The sequence below is a fragment of the Uranotaenia lowii genome, chromosome 2 (genome assembly GCF_029784155.1).
Source record: "Uranotaenia lowii strain MFRU-FL chromosome 2, ASM2978415v1, whole genome shotgun sequence".
NCBI classification, from domain to species: domain Eukaryota; kingdom Metazoa; phylum Arthropoda; class Insecta; order Diptera; family Culicidae; genus Uranotaenia; species Uranotaenia lowii.
In genome coordinates, this window is record NC_073692.1 from 194,699,045 (window position 1) to 194,714,497 (window position 15,453).

Below are 15,453 nucleotides of genomic sequence, written 5' to 3' on the forward strand. Positions count from 1 at the left end.
GAAGTTCATCGACGAAGAGGCAGACCCAGAAACTCGTGGCGGCGAAGCCTAGCCGCTGTAATCCGAACTGTCGACGAGAATCTTGACTGGGACCAGGTGAAGACGCTGGCTCCGGATCGTCAACAGTGGAGGTCTTTTATCACGGCCCTATGCACCGGAGGATCGGCGCGGGATCATCAAGTAAAAAAAAACGTTACTTAAGAATTCTGCAAAAAATCATGGATATGTTTTGGACCAAGACGGAGCTTATTAGACCCCAGGGTTTGAGAAATGCAAAAATGACTCCAATAACTCAGTCTAGTGCCCAATCAGGGAAATCTATACGATCCAGCTTTTGAATAATTATTCTATGCGGAACTGTACTGTATGTATGTATGTATGTATGTTGGTAATCCACCATGGGTGCACGGATTCACCGCAGCTTCTGTCTAAGTATGTGCTCACATGCATTCGTTTAGATTATTAGGTTCGACAAATTTCTAATGCAGTTTACACCATACCCGGACCCCATGGCTTCGTATGAACTGTTATGAAGTGAATGTTTTGTGTTGATGTCGGTTTATTTTGGAAGAACGAGTCAATCAAATGGGCTAGTTTACTTACAGGTATTCCGGCATCCGTGTATATTGCTGATCAGCTGGCAACTGATTGAACATTCCTATTACATAGTCAGTTTTAGAATGAAACACATCTTACCTGTCGGGCAATTATGGGACTCGAACCCAAAAGTTTTCTTGCCGATACCGGGAGTCGAACCTAGTGCTCCTGACATACCAATACCAGACTCGCGCCAGCCTATCCACAAGACCACCTCGGCGCTGAGTATTCTATGCGGACCTGTACTGTGAATAAATCCGAGCAAAATGCAGGCTTTTTCTTCGATATTTGGACAACCTGGTTGAACCGGACTTTCCCCAATTTTTATTGTAAACATCCGGACAAGCCCGGATAAAACTGGGCTGCCTGGAAAGTTCCTGACTACCATTGATTTTTTTTTCAAGATCACAAATGCGTTAAATAGAAAAGAGTTTCCATAATAATGAGGCAAGTTTTCAGACATGTAGAATGTAGAAGTGTTTGTATAGAAATCGTTCTTTAAAAAAAAAGACACTGTGATAAGGATATAAGATTCAAGCAAACAAGTGTCATCGTCTTGCAGCACTGGCCTCGAGTTCCGCTCAATGCACGGTAGCATAAAAATCATTGTCGTTATTATCATCGGCATCGGAATAGCCGGCATCATCATCGTCATCACATATAGAACAGAATCAGCATCCCACTGAGAGAAAACCCACCACGACGCCGCCACGAGACGCACCATTATTGTACCTACACTATGAACCGAATCGTAGGGGGATGATGAGCACAGCACAGAACTTGCATTTCTCACTCCCCCTTGCCAATTTTCCCTTTCCAACGCAGAGGAGGTGAGCTGCTGGTTGTCAGAAATCGTGCGGGCTGTTAGAAATTGGATAACACGACAGCGGCAGCAAGCACACCACACAACCAATCCGATCCTCCCTCAAGCTCCGTAGTTATTTGGGAAGCATCATAATAACATCTCGTCACATAGCAAAGGTCTCCTCGGCTCGGCTCGGGGATGCTGTGCTGATGATGATATGACATGCTGCACGCGCTTCTTCTGACTTGCGATTTTGCTGGTTCTGATCTGACGGCGATGTTGATTCCATTCGTGGCCGTCGTCCGGGATAGACGTGTTTTATGATCCGATCCGATTCGATCCGTGCGTCTCTACTTCGTCGTTGTCGTGGTCGTGTCAGTGACAGTTGCAGGGAAAACGCGCCGTCAACGGAAGTTTTTGCTGTTTCGTCGTTGTCGTCGGACTGACAAGTTGTTGGAGTTACGAAAATGCAAGGATATTCGCAGGTGTGATTCGGAAATCAGGTGTCCGGGTATTGGATTTAAAATGACAAGTGTTGCGTTTAAACTAATCTAGAAATAAAGTTCGGGTACCTCTCAGCAGGATTGTTGCTACGAAAAACAAGTTCAATTGTATGTAAGATTATCTATACAAACGAAACATATTCACTGAAAAGCACTAATAAGGTTGGGAATAGTGATAACAAAAGCTAAGGGAAAATACATTTCAACAAAACTTGGAACCATAAAATTAAATATTGAAAATATCGGTTCTTACCTCGAAAGTGGTGCAACGTTTCTATGAAATTATAACTGTTCTTCTTCAAATTCTAAGGAATTATACAAGTGATCTTTGCTGACTTTTCGGGATTATTGTTCAGCGGGCTTTCATAGCCTGCAGTAAGCTGCCAAAATTTTTACGGACGGAAACAAGGTGAGTTCAAAATAGGAAACAAATAATAAATTTTACCAAATGCCGACGGCTTAAGACTCTAAAAGTCGTTTCCAAATCGAATTGTTTGTTTATAGGTGTTTGGCCACTTTTCACTCAATCGCTATCATCTTAACAATTATCAAATGAAGGAATATAGGAGTAGTTCATATGTATCAGTTATCTTTCAAAACTCATACGAACCCCGCGTCTAAATCGTTTCTTCCTATGCCCCCCAATGAGGTTTTTCTACACAGAAATCCAAAAGAATGCAGAAAAGCTTAGTTCATTTAGAAATGGGACACTTTTTATGCTGATAGTTTTTTCCTAAATATCGATCATACAAAATTTTGATTCCTGTAAAAAGCACTATCTGACTTATTTTTTTCAAATTTAAGAATTTACGCGTTATCGAGACATTTGCGATGCAAGAGAAAAAAAAATCAAGATTAACAAAAATGCTCTCCTGTCAGTGCTGTGTAATAATAGGATCACCGGAATTAGGATTTGTTCGTACCTGAAAGAGAAACCAATTTGAGAACATAGGGAATGCTAGATCCAGAGTATTCTCGATCAACAGCGGCGTACCACAAGGGGCTCACTTGGGACCCCTTCTTTTCGTCACAGATATGAACGAGTTTCCTGGATTGTTGCGTGTCGTGTAAGTGTTGATTTACACAGATGATTGAAAACTGTTCCTCCCTGGGCGGCACCCAAAGCATTGTTTGGCCCTACAAAATGCGTTTTACAGATTTTCAGAGAGTTGCAGCAGTTTCTGATTGAAAATCAATGTCCTAAAATGTAATGTGACTTCCTATTCTCGGAAAGTGAATATTATTGTGCTAGAATATTGTATCGAGAACAGCTGATCCATTGCTAAAAAATCCTCCGTGAAAGGTCTGGGGCTCGAGTTAGATGAAGAACTCAGTTTTTCGAAAAATGTTGAAATAGTCGTAGCAAAAACGAATTCTATGTACGGTATGGTAAGCATGATTTGTAACGAGCTAGACAATCCTTACACTATTGTCTCTATTTATGCTGGGCTTCCAAAAAGAGGTAGACTAAAAAGCGTGACATTATCCAAACGAACGGGAAAATTGTGCTTAGCCTAGGTCTAGTGTGGTAGTCGTATTATAAAATTCATAAAAACAGGATCGAAAGGGTTCAAACATGATTTCTGAGATACGCATTGAGAAACGATTTTTCATACTTAATTTTTTTTTCTCTACCGGAATAACCGGGTTAGCGGTCAAAATTTCATCGGAACCCAACATATCTATACATTTTCGTATAGATTTATTCTTCACAACTCCAAAGGTAAAAGAAACACTCAATTGCTATATTTGCTGTCAATAATTTTATTAATGATTTAAAAAAAAATGTTTTTCGGGACTTTTTACCAACCTGGTAAAATAAGGTTGCCAGATTGCCCGGTTTTATCCGGGTATATTCAATATAAAATTTGAGATCAGTCCGGTCCGGTTGCCCGGATTTTATTGGAAAAGCCCGGGTTTTTTCTCCTTCTCATCCCAAATCCAACTAAAAGCACAAATTCTGTTGCTTTTTTTTCGTCCATAACGAAATTTTTCGAGCAAGTATCATAAAAATAATCGTGAAGGATTTTTCGAAAGCCTAAAATACTATATATAAAAAATATTAAAAAAAAAAAGATCGTTTTTTCAAAAAAATTTCTTAATTTTGAAGAATAATTCCTAGGTTTTGACCAAATTTGCCCGGATATTGATGGGATTTTGGTAAACGATTTTTAAATCAAATGTCCGGAATTCGTCAGGTTTTCAGATGATATAGCCTGGATTGTCCAGCCCGGAAACGTGCTGAATAATTTCTTGCAAGCTTATGGTAAAATATATCTACTAATTTTTGAATCATTAAGAAAGTATAATATTTCGTCAATTTTCACAACAAAATTGACCATTCCATTAAGCTGCTGCTGCTGAGTCTTTGCCTGTAGCTCCGAGCCCAGTGAAGGGGAATGTCACTTTCAGGCATGTAGACTAGGGTTGCATTCGTCCCGCTGCCCCGCCTTCAAAATGTCCCGCTTTTTTCTTGGAAAACTTTCACAAAGTTCACTGACCATGAAAAAATCGAACGTTAGGCTCAATTAGAATTCATTGGTTCAACACAGCAACGCATTCAAAAACTTTTTTTAAATAAACAGAATTTTTCATAGTTCATTTAAGACACTCTAATGTTCTTAGTATCATAGTAAGATTCTGATTTAGTTAACCGTTCTTGAAGCACGTTCAACCAATGCATTGTAAATAACTTTGGTACGAAGAAAATATTTTTCATGTGGCTTCCAAATTATTATTGATTTAATTTTTTTGCCAGAATCTTAAGTAAGTTGCCTTATATTATACACCTAAGAGCAAGTCCAACGGTGTTGGGAAAAAGTGGTAGGAATTTTGACAGCTGTAGCACAGATGGGATTTTTTCTATCGCGAAAAATAGAACAAAAATGTTGGCCGTCCATCGGTGTGATAGAAAACGAAGGAATAAAACCGAAAGCTACCAGCGATGCCAAGTGCATTTGCTTTCCAGTATTTTTACTAATTTTTTGTATTTTGAATTGACCGTTTAAAAATGGAAATCAAATTCACTTTATTTGATCATTGACTTGCAAATAATAATATGAATATAAAAGTTTCAGTATGTACGTTTAGTTCCACTATGTATGTAAGGTACACCGGGGTAATTAGAAGCTTAGGGTTCATTAGAAGCTGATTATATTTCTGAACTGTTCCGAAATAATTATTTTTGAAGCGCTAATTCAATTTGCATTTCTTCGGCATCTCCTGGGACCGATTGCAGCAAGCCTTCTGGGCAAATTCCGTGCTCTTGGGAGCATCCGATCCGCAGCCTCCCTTTTTGCTGGTAGATGAAAACGAGCCACTTTTCCGGCTGCATCCAGTTTGTTTCCTTATTTGTTTGCCTTGAACGTGTGCCCTTGTTTCAACTGCTGACTTGGGCCGCAGGAAAAAACAGCGACAACCTAAAATTGAAAAAAAATAATTTTGATTCAAGTAATTTTTTTGCAATTTGTGATGATTACTTACTTATCGGATCATTTGTTTATGGTTGGCTTACTGTGAATCGAGTACCGATATCACTTGACCAACACGATTTTCCCTAAAAAGGGTTGTCCGGACGGATCCCGACAATCACCGGTTGCTCGATCAATGTTCCCGATGATTAATTTTTCGGTCCCTGCATCAATGCAATTATTTAATGAATATCACAGTATCGTGAAGTTATTCAACTATCTGGCATCTCTGCGTTTCAGAAAAGTGATGGTGCACGCAATTGGCTAGGGTATCGAAAAAATTGACTTTACGTTTTAAAGAGTTGATTTATTTTTTTGTAAATCGTAACAATTTCAGTGATAAATGTATTGTTGAAACATCAAAATATAATTTTCTATTAAAATCCAGAAATCCTAAAACTACTCAATTTCCTTTTTTTCCCCTCAACTGAGGTTTTGAATATAAGAAAGATGGCAGCACCGAGTCGTTTCATGCACGAATACTGTATTGCAACGCCGACTCTATCACTTGGTTCGGTGTTGCAAAACAATGTGTTTTTCTATCACCCTCAGCCAAAAAGTGTTATACGATACAAATTTTGCAGCGCGAAACTGTTCGAATATCAGATTTTCCCAACACCGGTGGACGGCAAATTTGTTGTGATGTGATGTAAACCTTCGAAATTTCCAACTCCATCTCAACCAGTGAACTTGCTCTAAGGCGGGCAAATAGAAATCCGCTGCAGCATTTTTGTACAATTGATTTTAAATTTTCGTCAGAAAGCTGAGTACTTTTAGAAAAGAGTTGTAATCGTTTATGATAAAAACTCGTGCCGAAGCCAAACAAAATCAACAAAACTAGTGTTTCATAGATGATGCATGCTCAGTTTAGTAAAACTTTTAAATGCAAAACACTCTCAAAGCTTAAATAAAAGTCTTTATAATGAATACTCTAATGAAACAAAATTTGATACCTTCTTACTGGACGTTGATTGAATCAGATCAATTTGACATTTGAGCGCTTTTTTTCTGGTTTTCAGCCCTGGTTGAACGCCATCTTTTTAGACTCAATTGTCCCAAGTATACAATGATGGAAATTTTCTGGAATTTCAATATGTTTTTATTATTATTTGTTTTATGGTTTCAAACGCGGTATCAAATCCACCGTTCAAATGTTGGACTTGAAATATTTTCTCTTTTTGTGTTGATTCGCGAGAACCATGGAAATTCAACGTGTTTATGGCAAAACACCAGGGAAACAGAAGTTAGAATTTTAAAGATAAAGTAAGGCACACATATCACAAGAAACCAAACCAAACTTTGAAAAACTTACGTTTGATTTCGAATCGTGCGAGTCTGGTTTGGAAGAAATTGATTGATCATTAAAGAATACAAATGTTTACATTTTTTATGTTTAGCCTGCTTTGAAAAGGATTACATGAATCAACTTTGAATTGATGTTTAAAATCACTTCAATATAAGCTGCCCATGGTACAGAGGTAGCGTGTTCAGTTTTCACCACGAAGGTCCAGGTTCAAATCTACTGGCATACACATTGTTAAAGTAAGTATGAAATTCGTTTAGAAGAGGTATGTAATAGTCCTACACAGATTTGAGAAAATGATAGGTTCCAAATTAAGTAAAAATACATGAACGCGTTATTTGTTTTCTGTTTTGTTGATGGTTTTCTGGAAAAGCTAAATAGCCTTCTACTCAGTTTTGATTATAGAACTTAAAAGTGTGGATAAGTACTTAAATTTTTAGCTGAATATAATGCTATACAGCGCCCGTGCAGGGCCGAGTAAGCATTTAAGAGACTGTTTTATAGAACTTTTGGTTACTTGGGTATATAAGGCTATGATCATTTAGTATCCGGGCAGTTACAAACGATTGTATTTTAAAAACTATTCATTTGATCGAAAAACTTTCTATGAGGGAAAGGAAGGTGTTTATATGACATTTAATGTAAAAATATAAAAAAAATTATCAATGATTTCAAGAAATACTCTAACTTTTTCATAAAATCTCTTTTTTATCATTACACACTTTTTTCAGTCATGTAATGATTTATTTTTTTACCACAGAAGCAAAACCTTTTTAAAATCATGATATTTTACACAAATTCATCTTGAAAAACCAATTGGAATCTGGTTCGAACCTTTTCATGAGTGGGCATCTCAAAAAATTTCACCTCCTCAATTCGGTTGTATCATAAATATCTTTGTCTATCAGAACACATCTGTCACATTGCGTAAAAACCGGTTGCACAGATTGCGATCCATGGAACTGCTCATTATTAGTTATTTACTCGGTGTCTACAAGTCAGGCAACACTTTTTGCCAGCCGGAAACGGATTTACTGCATAGTTAAGCGGTCTACTTCTAGTTATTCTCAATAACCATAGTCATTTTACCCATATTTGAGATCAAGGGTCCCACTCTGATGCTTGGTTTGAACTTCGTGAGCATCCTAAAGTGGCTCCTAATACTTCTTAACCATTTGAGCAAAAAAAAATTAAAAAAAAAATCAACAGTTCATGAGTTTTCAAGTCGACTATGAAGAATTTCCGAGGTGATTGTGGAAACTTTTTTTTATCATGTCTTTTTGCATAGTAAATATCTCAAACACACGTTAACTTAAAAATCTATTAAAAATAGGCAAGATAGTCCTTTTCATAACCAACATAACACTACTAAAGTTTTGCATATCCGAGCTCTAGTAACTTAGCTATCACCGAAATAAAGTGCCCGGATACTAAATGATCATAGCCTTATAAGAAAACCGAACAAAGTCAATCCGCGTTAAAAAAAATGCCTCAGTGTTTTGTCTATGAACAACTTTGGCTGATTCAATTCATATAAGTTTGGCTATACAATAAAGCTGTTTTAAGAGTTTCTCACATGTCCCGCTTTTCTCGACCATGTCCTGCTTTTTTTCGTGAAATTTCCCGCTTTTTGCTGAAAGTATCTAGCAAGCCTAATGTAGGCATATGTTGTGCTTCTTGACGCCAAGGATCGTCGGCCGTCCAGGATCGGCCTTTTTCGATGTTCTGATTGTTGTCCCAGAGTGTAAAAACGTTGAAGACGCCATAGCTGAAGTATCCGGCATCCACAAAGTGCCGTTAGTTATCCGTTTTCGATGCGACGGACTATCGTTACATGAACGTACACGTTTCAATACGGAGTAGCTTCACTGTTTTCGCCCTAACAGGAAAAATTTGACTGTGAACTTGATTGAAGCTGCATGAGGAACTTCATCAGTGCGTGAAAAGATAAACTTATGAAAACTTAAGATAGAAATTCCAACTAAATCGCCACTTTCAGATGAAACAATGATAATTTTAAAACATGTTCGCATGGATTTATTTGTTTTTAGTGTCATTTACCAAAAACGGCTTCGAACGAAATACCTTACACAAAATATCATATCAAATACTGGCCTAAAATATGTTTACTGAAATTAATTGTAACCATCACATATTTAAAATTTTATTTAGAAACCTATTCTTTTTTTCAAAATTATCCGGCCGTACAATTTATTTGAGATTTTTTTTGAAAAATAAATCGATAAAATTACAAGCGCAGTAATTTTATCCATGAGGTAAGCGAAAACTCGATAAGATTTTCAAAGGAATCATAACTTTTTTCGGATATATAAAATATTTCATGGACAATTTTGTTTTCTGCAACAAGAATTGCACGCTCCTTTTTTAAACTCAAAATTAAGTAGTTTTGGTTCAAAAAAGCACCTCAGTGGCAGCCCTCAACTTTGAGTTTGACTAGGTAATTGCAAAACTAAGTTCTGATAGGCATACTCAATACTAAGTTCGGCAGCCGAACTCAAATTTATCCTTTTTATTCAAGGGTTGTTTATTTTCAGGGAATTGAAGGATGGTTAAAAATTTTCGTACCCGGATGTTCCTGTTTCGGTTCATTGCATTGCAATTACAGAGCGGTGGACACTCTCGGCCAAAGAAAACTTCCGGGTGTTACTTCCCACGGGAAGTAAATAACATCCGGAAGTTTCCGGACATTCCAAGCCGCTCATCATATGATGACAATAACGGACAGGATTTTACGCTGACATGAAGTTCCTTCATAGTCTTCCGGTAATTGTTCCGGAACAACAAAATTTTGTGTCGTGTTCGTTGGTTGCTGTTCCGGTTCGAAGTGAACTCGCTAAGTGTTTTCAGTCCAACAAAAAGAGTTCAATTTTTAGTTCATAAGGCCGAACTCAGCTTTGATCCCTCGCCGAAGGAAAAAAAGGGATCAATTTTGAGTTCGCAGTTCGAACTCCATTTTGAACCATCGCAAGGAGGAAAAAGGGTACTTAACTTAAGGTTCATAGAATCGAACTATGTTTTGAGCTCCGGTCGTACTTAATTTTGAGTTAAAATAAAGGAGCATGTGGTTCTCTAGAACGAGCTAACGAAAAAGCACTTTTGAGTGCAAATGGTTGTATAAGGTCCTTGTAAGATTCACTTCAGAACCTCCTGTAGATGGGCCTTATTACCGGGGTTTATATAACTAAACGTTGTTTTATAACATAGTTTTGAAGTGCCTTCCAGTTCCTTTTAAAACTCAAATTGATACTTGGGATTGTGTTATAACAAATTATTAATAAGGCTTTAAATGTTTAAACAATTCATGGACCCGTCATTGTGGCATGACAAATTCGCAAAAATTCTGCCGCTGCAGAAAACCTACTGTAAAACTGCAACGCAGAAATAAACAGGAATCAACAAACCACCACACACTTTCCCCTGGCAAGGGGGACGATTGTTTTAAGTAGGGATGGCGGATATGTATTATGCGAATATGATGAGCACTAATAGAATGATCTCTCCATTCTGACACCCATGGGCATGAATGGATGGACCATATCATCGCATATTGCATGTGTCCCCAAGGCCAAATTGATATTCCCCCAGCTAGTAGAGTAGAGAGTAGCACGGGCACGGGTTCCAGTTTCCAGTTTCCAGCTCAGCTGATTCCTGAGCGCAGTTTGCATATTTACTTATGAACAACAAGTCAACCCATGAATTAGCAAAAACAAACTGCCTAATCGAATAACTGCAACCATAGTCAGTCAGTCAGTCGCTGAGAAGGTCAGTTTTGTCGATTTGTTGCCATGTGTGGCTCAAATTTTGTCATTTGAATATTCAACTTCCAACGGGCAACTTCATACTAAAGGAAACAGAAGCGTCATTTAATTGGTTTCAATTAAACAATTAACACTCGTTTGAATGGTTGGCTTGGGTAGGAAATGTTTAGTTTTACACTTCTTGAGAGAAGATGAAAAGAAAATAGGAAAAAAGATTCTCGAGAAAATGATATGCAAAAAGAAGAAAGTTCTATTTTTAGCCGCTGAAGAATGCATCTAAACAGATCAAACAAATGCCGCCCCTGGTTAGCTAATAACTACATCAAAACACTTTAAAAGGGATCCTACACCATGCATTTCCTCTTCCGGAACGGAACTTGTTAAAGTGTTTTAGCATCACACTTAGTTAAAGATTTCTTAAAATAGCAACTGAAAAAAAGGAACAACAGTCAATGTCCCACTCTGGGTCGGTTCCGGAGTTTTTCCAGCGAATTTTGCACTACTTCGCAAACCGTGGGCTGGCAAAAGTCAAAGCTCGTCGTCTTCATCAGCCCACTCAATCAATTCGGCCCAATTTGCGCTACCTTTTACGCGTGAGGTTGCGTGCCTGTCGCGTCGCTCTTGGACGAGCAAAATATTCGCCGGGAATTATTTTGATTTATGATTATTTGATTACGGGAGAAGGGCTTTTATGGACCAGCAATTGTGGTGGAAATGAAATTGACCACAGAGTTGATCCCCCGCGCGCTTTTCGGAGGGGCTTTTGGGAGAAAATTTTTCCAGATTCCAGATTGGCTTCGATGTTCGGTGATGGAACTGGGACACAGAAACTGTGATTGATGTTTGTGTTGATGTCTGATGCAAAGCGATTTGGCGGATAACAAAAGAGAATAAACAAGCAGCACCGAATTGGGGATGCAAATTTACGCTAATTATTGGTACAGATGGTTGGTGGCAGGATCTTCTGAAACTTTTAATCATTTTTAATTCGTATCGATGGAGTTTTCGAGGGTACAAACATCTTCTGTAGTCGGATTCGATATTGGAGAAAATCATCATTCCATCTTACTAAGATAATATCATGATAGTAATAAAGCTGCTATATACCTAAGTACAGTATGACCCATACAAAATGCGAAAATCTGTCAAGGATCAAAAACACTTTTTTGGTTTTGACATGATTTGAAAAACTTTTTATTCATTTAAGCTAGTAGATAAACATTTGAAAAAACTATAACTCGATGAGTCCACTTTCATTCTCAACTAATATCTCCAGGCAAGATCTGAATAGAGAGCATACCTTCGCAACTTAAGCCTTCAACATTGAAGCCCACACCTGAGAGAATCGATACTTTGGTGAGAGGATCGACAGGCCTTAGCTTGAACATCTAACCCTTAAGAAAGTTAGCCCATTTATGAAGCCTAATATCTTGTTTATCTAAACTCGAATCGAAAAGCAGTCTTCTGATGAAATATTTGTCATAACTTAGGCTTTATTAAAAACCGTGTTCAAAAGAAATCGGCCAAAGGGGACAAAGTTATTGATGGAAAACTAGATTTTCATGTTCCTTCCGAACAAAATGTCTCAAAATCTCATACAAACTTCAGGCTCAGGCTTCCCGTGCTCTGATCTGGCTCAAATTTGGCCTGAGATCTTGTACTAGGCCATCACGTTTCTCACAACTATAGGAAGACATAACCACTTGTCGCGGATAAGTACTTCATTACAGGCAAAAATGGTATTTAAAAGGCACACCTTATGGAATTTCATGAAATATTGGGTATTTCTGTCCATAATGCCCTTGCGTGATAAAATTCCAGCGACTATATTTTGATAAATTTTGAACATTTGCGAAGTTTATACTGGAATTGTTTTACACAAATGTGTCCTTAAAATCAATACCTTGTAATTTTAATAAAAATGCTTACCAGATAATCTTTTAAACACGAATAACAATCAAATTAAAAATTATGGTTAGGTAAAAATTTGGATACATTTGATTAAAGAATAAATTTTAGAACATGATTTGAAATTGAGACGCATAATGACTTTCTCGTTTTCGCGTGCAATTTGGTTTTAACGACTATTTGCATCGCACTAAATTGCCGTGTATACAAAAAATCGCAAGACAACAGTTCGGAATAGTGGTTTAAGCGACTTTCTGCATTTTTCCAGAAAACGCTTCGATAAGTGTAAAGAAGTTGGAAAATTCTATCGGAGATAGTTGTTAGCAGTATAGTTTAAGCTGTAGGGGAGAGTGGGGATACTTGATCCCCTTTTCTTATTTTCACCATATCGTTTTGGAAGAATTTAGCAACTCACCGTCTTTGACATTTTCTGACAGCTTGTAACTTCAAGTTTCTATGCTCCAAGAATTAGAACAATACTTGAACCCGTTGATGAACTAGAAGCATTTTCGTGGGAGTAAAAAATTGCGATTTTTCTGAAGTTAGGGGAGACTTGATCCCCTTTTGAAGGAGACTTGATCTTTTATTCAGGAAGCCCTAATCCTTTATAAAAATCAAACAAAACCCCAAGATAGAATGTTAATTGACTATTTTGGTCTTGTTTGTTCTCATTTCACAATTTATAGCAGACATAAGAAGAAAATTCTATAACTTTGTCTCAACGCTAATAACATTGCATACTTAAAGGCGCTATTTTATATAATTAAGAGAAAATTAATTATTTTTGCTCTTTTCTTCAGACAATTGTTCGATAAATATTAGTTTTTGGATAAATATTAGTAATTTCGTAATCAGCAATCATAACGATAAATTCAGAAGAAGAATATGCCGTTTGGAAGGGGGTTCAATTGTACCCAACTCTAGGGGATCAATTGTACCCATAATCAACATTTTAGAAAACTTTTTCTGAAAAAAGTTGAGTGTTTTCCATTACTTTCAAAATATGGCATTATGAAGTTCATTTTACGCTCGAGCAATTGATACATTGGAACAAATATTTTTTTCATAATTTTTCCAAGTAAGGAACATTTTAAAGTGATGAAAAAAGATCTTCAAGTTACATTTTGTGAAATTTTTCAAACAAAGTTCAATTACTCAAACAATTATTTTGTTAAAATTTTTTAAACTACAAACATTGTTATTTTGCTCATTTTGGCACATTTTTCTAGAACATTTGATCTTTGTAAGACATTCTAGTTTCGAGATATAGCTAAGGAATCAAGTATCCCCAGGGATCAAGTATCCTCATTCTCCCCTATTGTTAAAAAGATGGCTTTAATATGCTAGGTAAGTTTAATAAACTTCAATTTATGCTGGGCAAAATACTAGCTTCGGATTTTTACAGAGGGCAAAGAGGCGACCAAAATAATAAGCGGCTTTATGAATAAGCCTACGCACTCCTTGAACGATCATCGCAGCAGCCAGCAATATTAGTCGACTAGGATCATTTCTGATGAACAGTCTGACGCAGTCAACAATTCCAGTCAGCACTGACTGACCGGGTGTTTCCAGGTAACACTTCTGCTTCCTATCACGTTAACCTTCAGTTTATCAATAATATAGATGGGAATAACAAATATTAAGAAAAGATAAATCAAATTTAGATGAAATTTTGAGTTTTTTCGAAACGACGTTAGTGCCAAAAAGGTATTGCCAAACGTCGTAAGAAGATCTTTACTGAAAAAACAAAGCTAATGGCTATATCGAAAACACTAGCATGTTCTTCATCTTTTTCCACATCGCATACGAAATTTCCGAAGTGCTGTTTGTGTTGTTTAGAGTACTAGAATTAAAAATGTGTTTCAAAACTTCAACAGCGATTTTATCGATACACGCCATATGGCTCATACGACCTAATCAAAACAATCTCTAGAAATAAGCTTTTACACCAAGATTATTGCTAAAAACATCCTCACCATTGGTTTTATTGATGGTTCAAATTATATATTTGAATAATCAATTGATGAGTAAGATACCAAGATGTAAACAAAACCAAGTGTTTTATTCTAAATTTTAGAAGGCAGTTTTCCAGACCGATTAACGAAATGACCGATTATCGAAATTTTTTTTTTTTTTGTTTCGATTATAGTCGTTTTACCATTTTTATGGCATTCGCGACATTATCAACGTTGCAGTTGGCGGATCGTTATTGAAAAACTCATCCGGTACAACTGTGTTCGATGTTTACTCTTGGGCTCGAACTCGCGGACATCGGCTCAGGAGACAACAGATTTGCCAACTGAGCTATATCACAAGCCCGATTATCGAAATGATATATTGATCTTCTTCTTTGGTTAGTCCAAAATTATCATTAGGGTGCATAATAATTACAACTTTCGATCGGGTTTGAGTAAAAAACGTCCACTGAAAATCTAATCTGTGGACGCTCTAATTATTTTTTAGGAATATTCAGTTTTAATTCTAAAATTCTTGGAAGTTCTGTTTAGAATTGACATACAAACAACACCACCTAAAATTGTCATGTAGGATTTAATGTTAGCACATCACAAAGTTATTTTTAGGTCAGATATATGCATAACGATTCGCGCGAGTGACTATTGGTCAAGCAAATATTATACTGTTCACAACTTTAATCTTGTTTAACAAACACAGCACAGATTAAAAATGTTATAGTTTACGAGAGGGACATTGAACATAACATTTTAATTTGAAAATTTCCAAAAACACTTTATTAGGGGCTTTAGCATGATCAACAAACGGATTTTAAAAATTATCAAGCAATTTTATGTCTGTTGGTGGATTCTTATCCAAGCATTGCCATTTCGGACATTGTCAATCCAAGTTAATTCATTAATAATTCACATTTCATGTATTGGTCATAAAACGAGTCGAGTAATTCGACTCGACTCTAATCACTGTCAAGTCGAGCGAAAGGTTGGTAGTCGAGTGAAACTGAACGAATTAAAAAGCTGGACCCATACAAACTTGGCTCGGTTAATCGTGACAGCTGAGTCAACAGCTTTCAAGCAGTCCACTCAGTCGAGCTACTGACTGAAGCTCGACTCAA

General features: G+C 36.9%; 1 protein-coding gene across 1 annotated transcript in view; it reads left to right on the plus strand.

Moving 5' to 3' along the window:
* The first annotated feature begins 1,673 nt into the window (after positions 1–1,673).
* The window catches only part of LOC129747623 (diencephalon/mesencephalon homeobox protein 1-B-like), a 93,331-nt gene continuing 79,551 nt past the window's right edge, over positions 1,674–15,453 (plus strand). The window contains exon 1 of the mRNA XM_055741914.1: positions 1,674–2,314. The gene's annotated coding sequence lies outside the window, so the exon portion shown is untranslated. The remainder of the gene's footprint in view (positions 2,315–15,453) is intronic.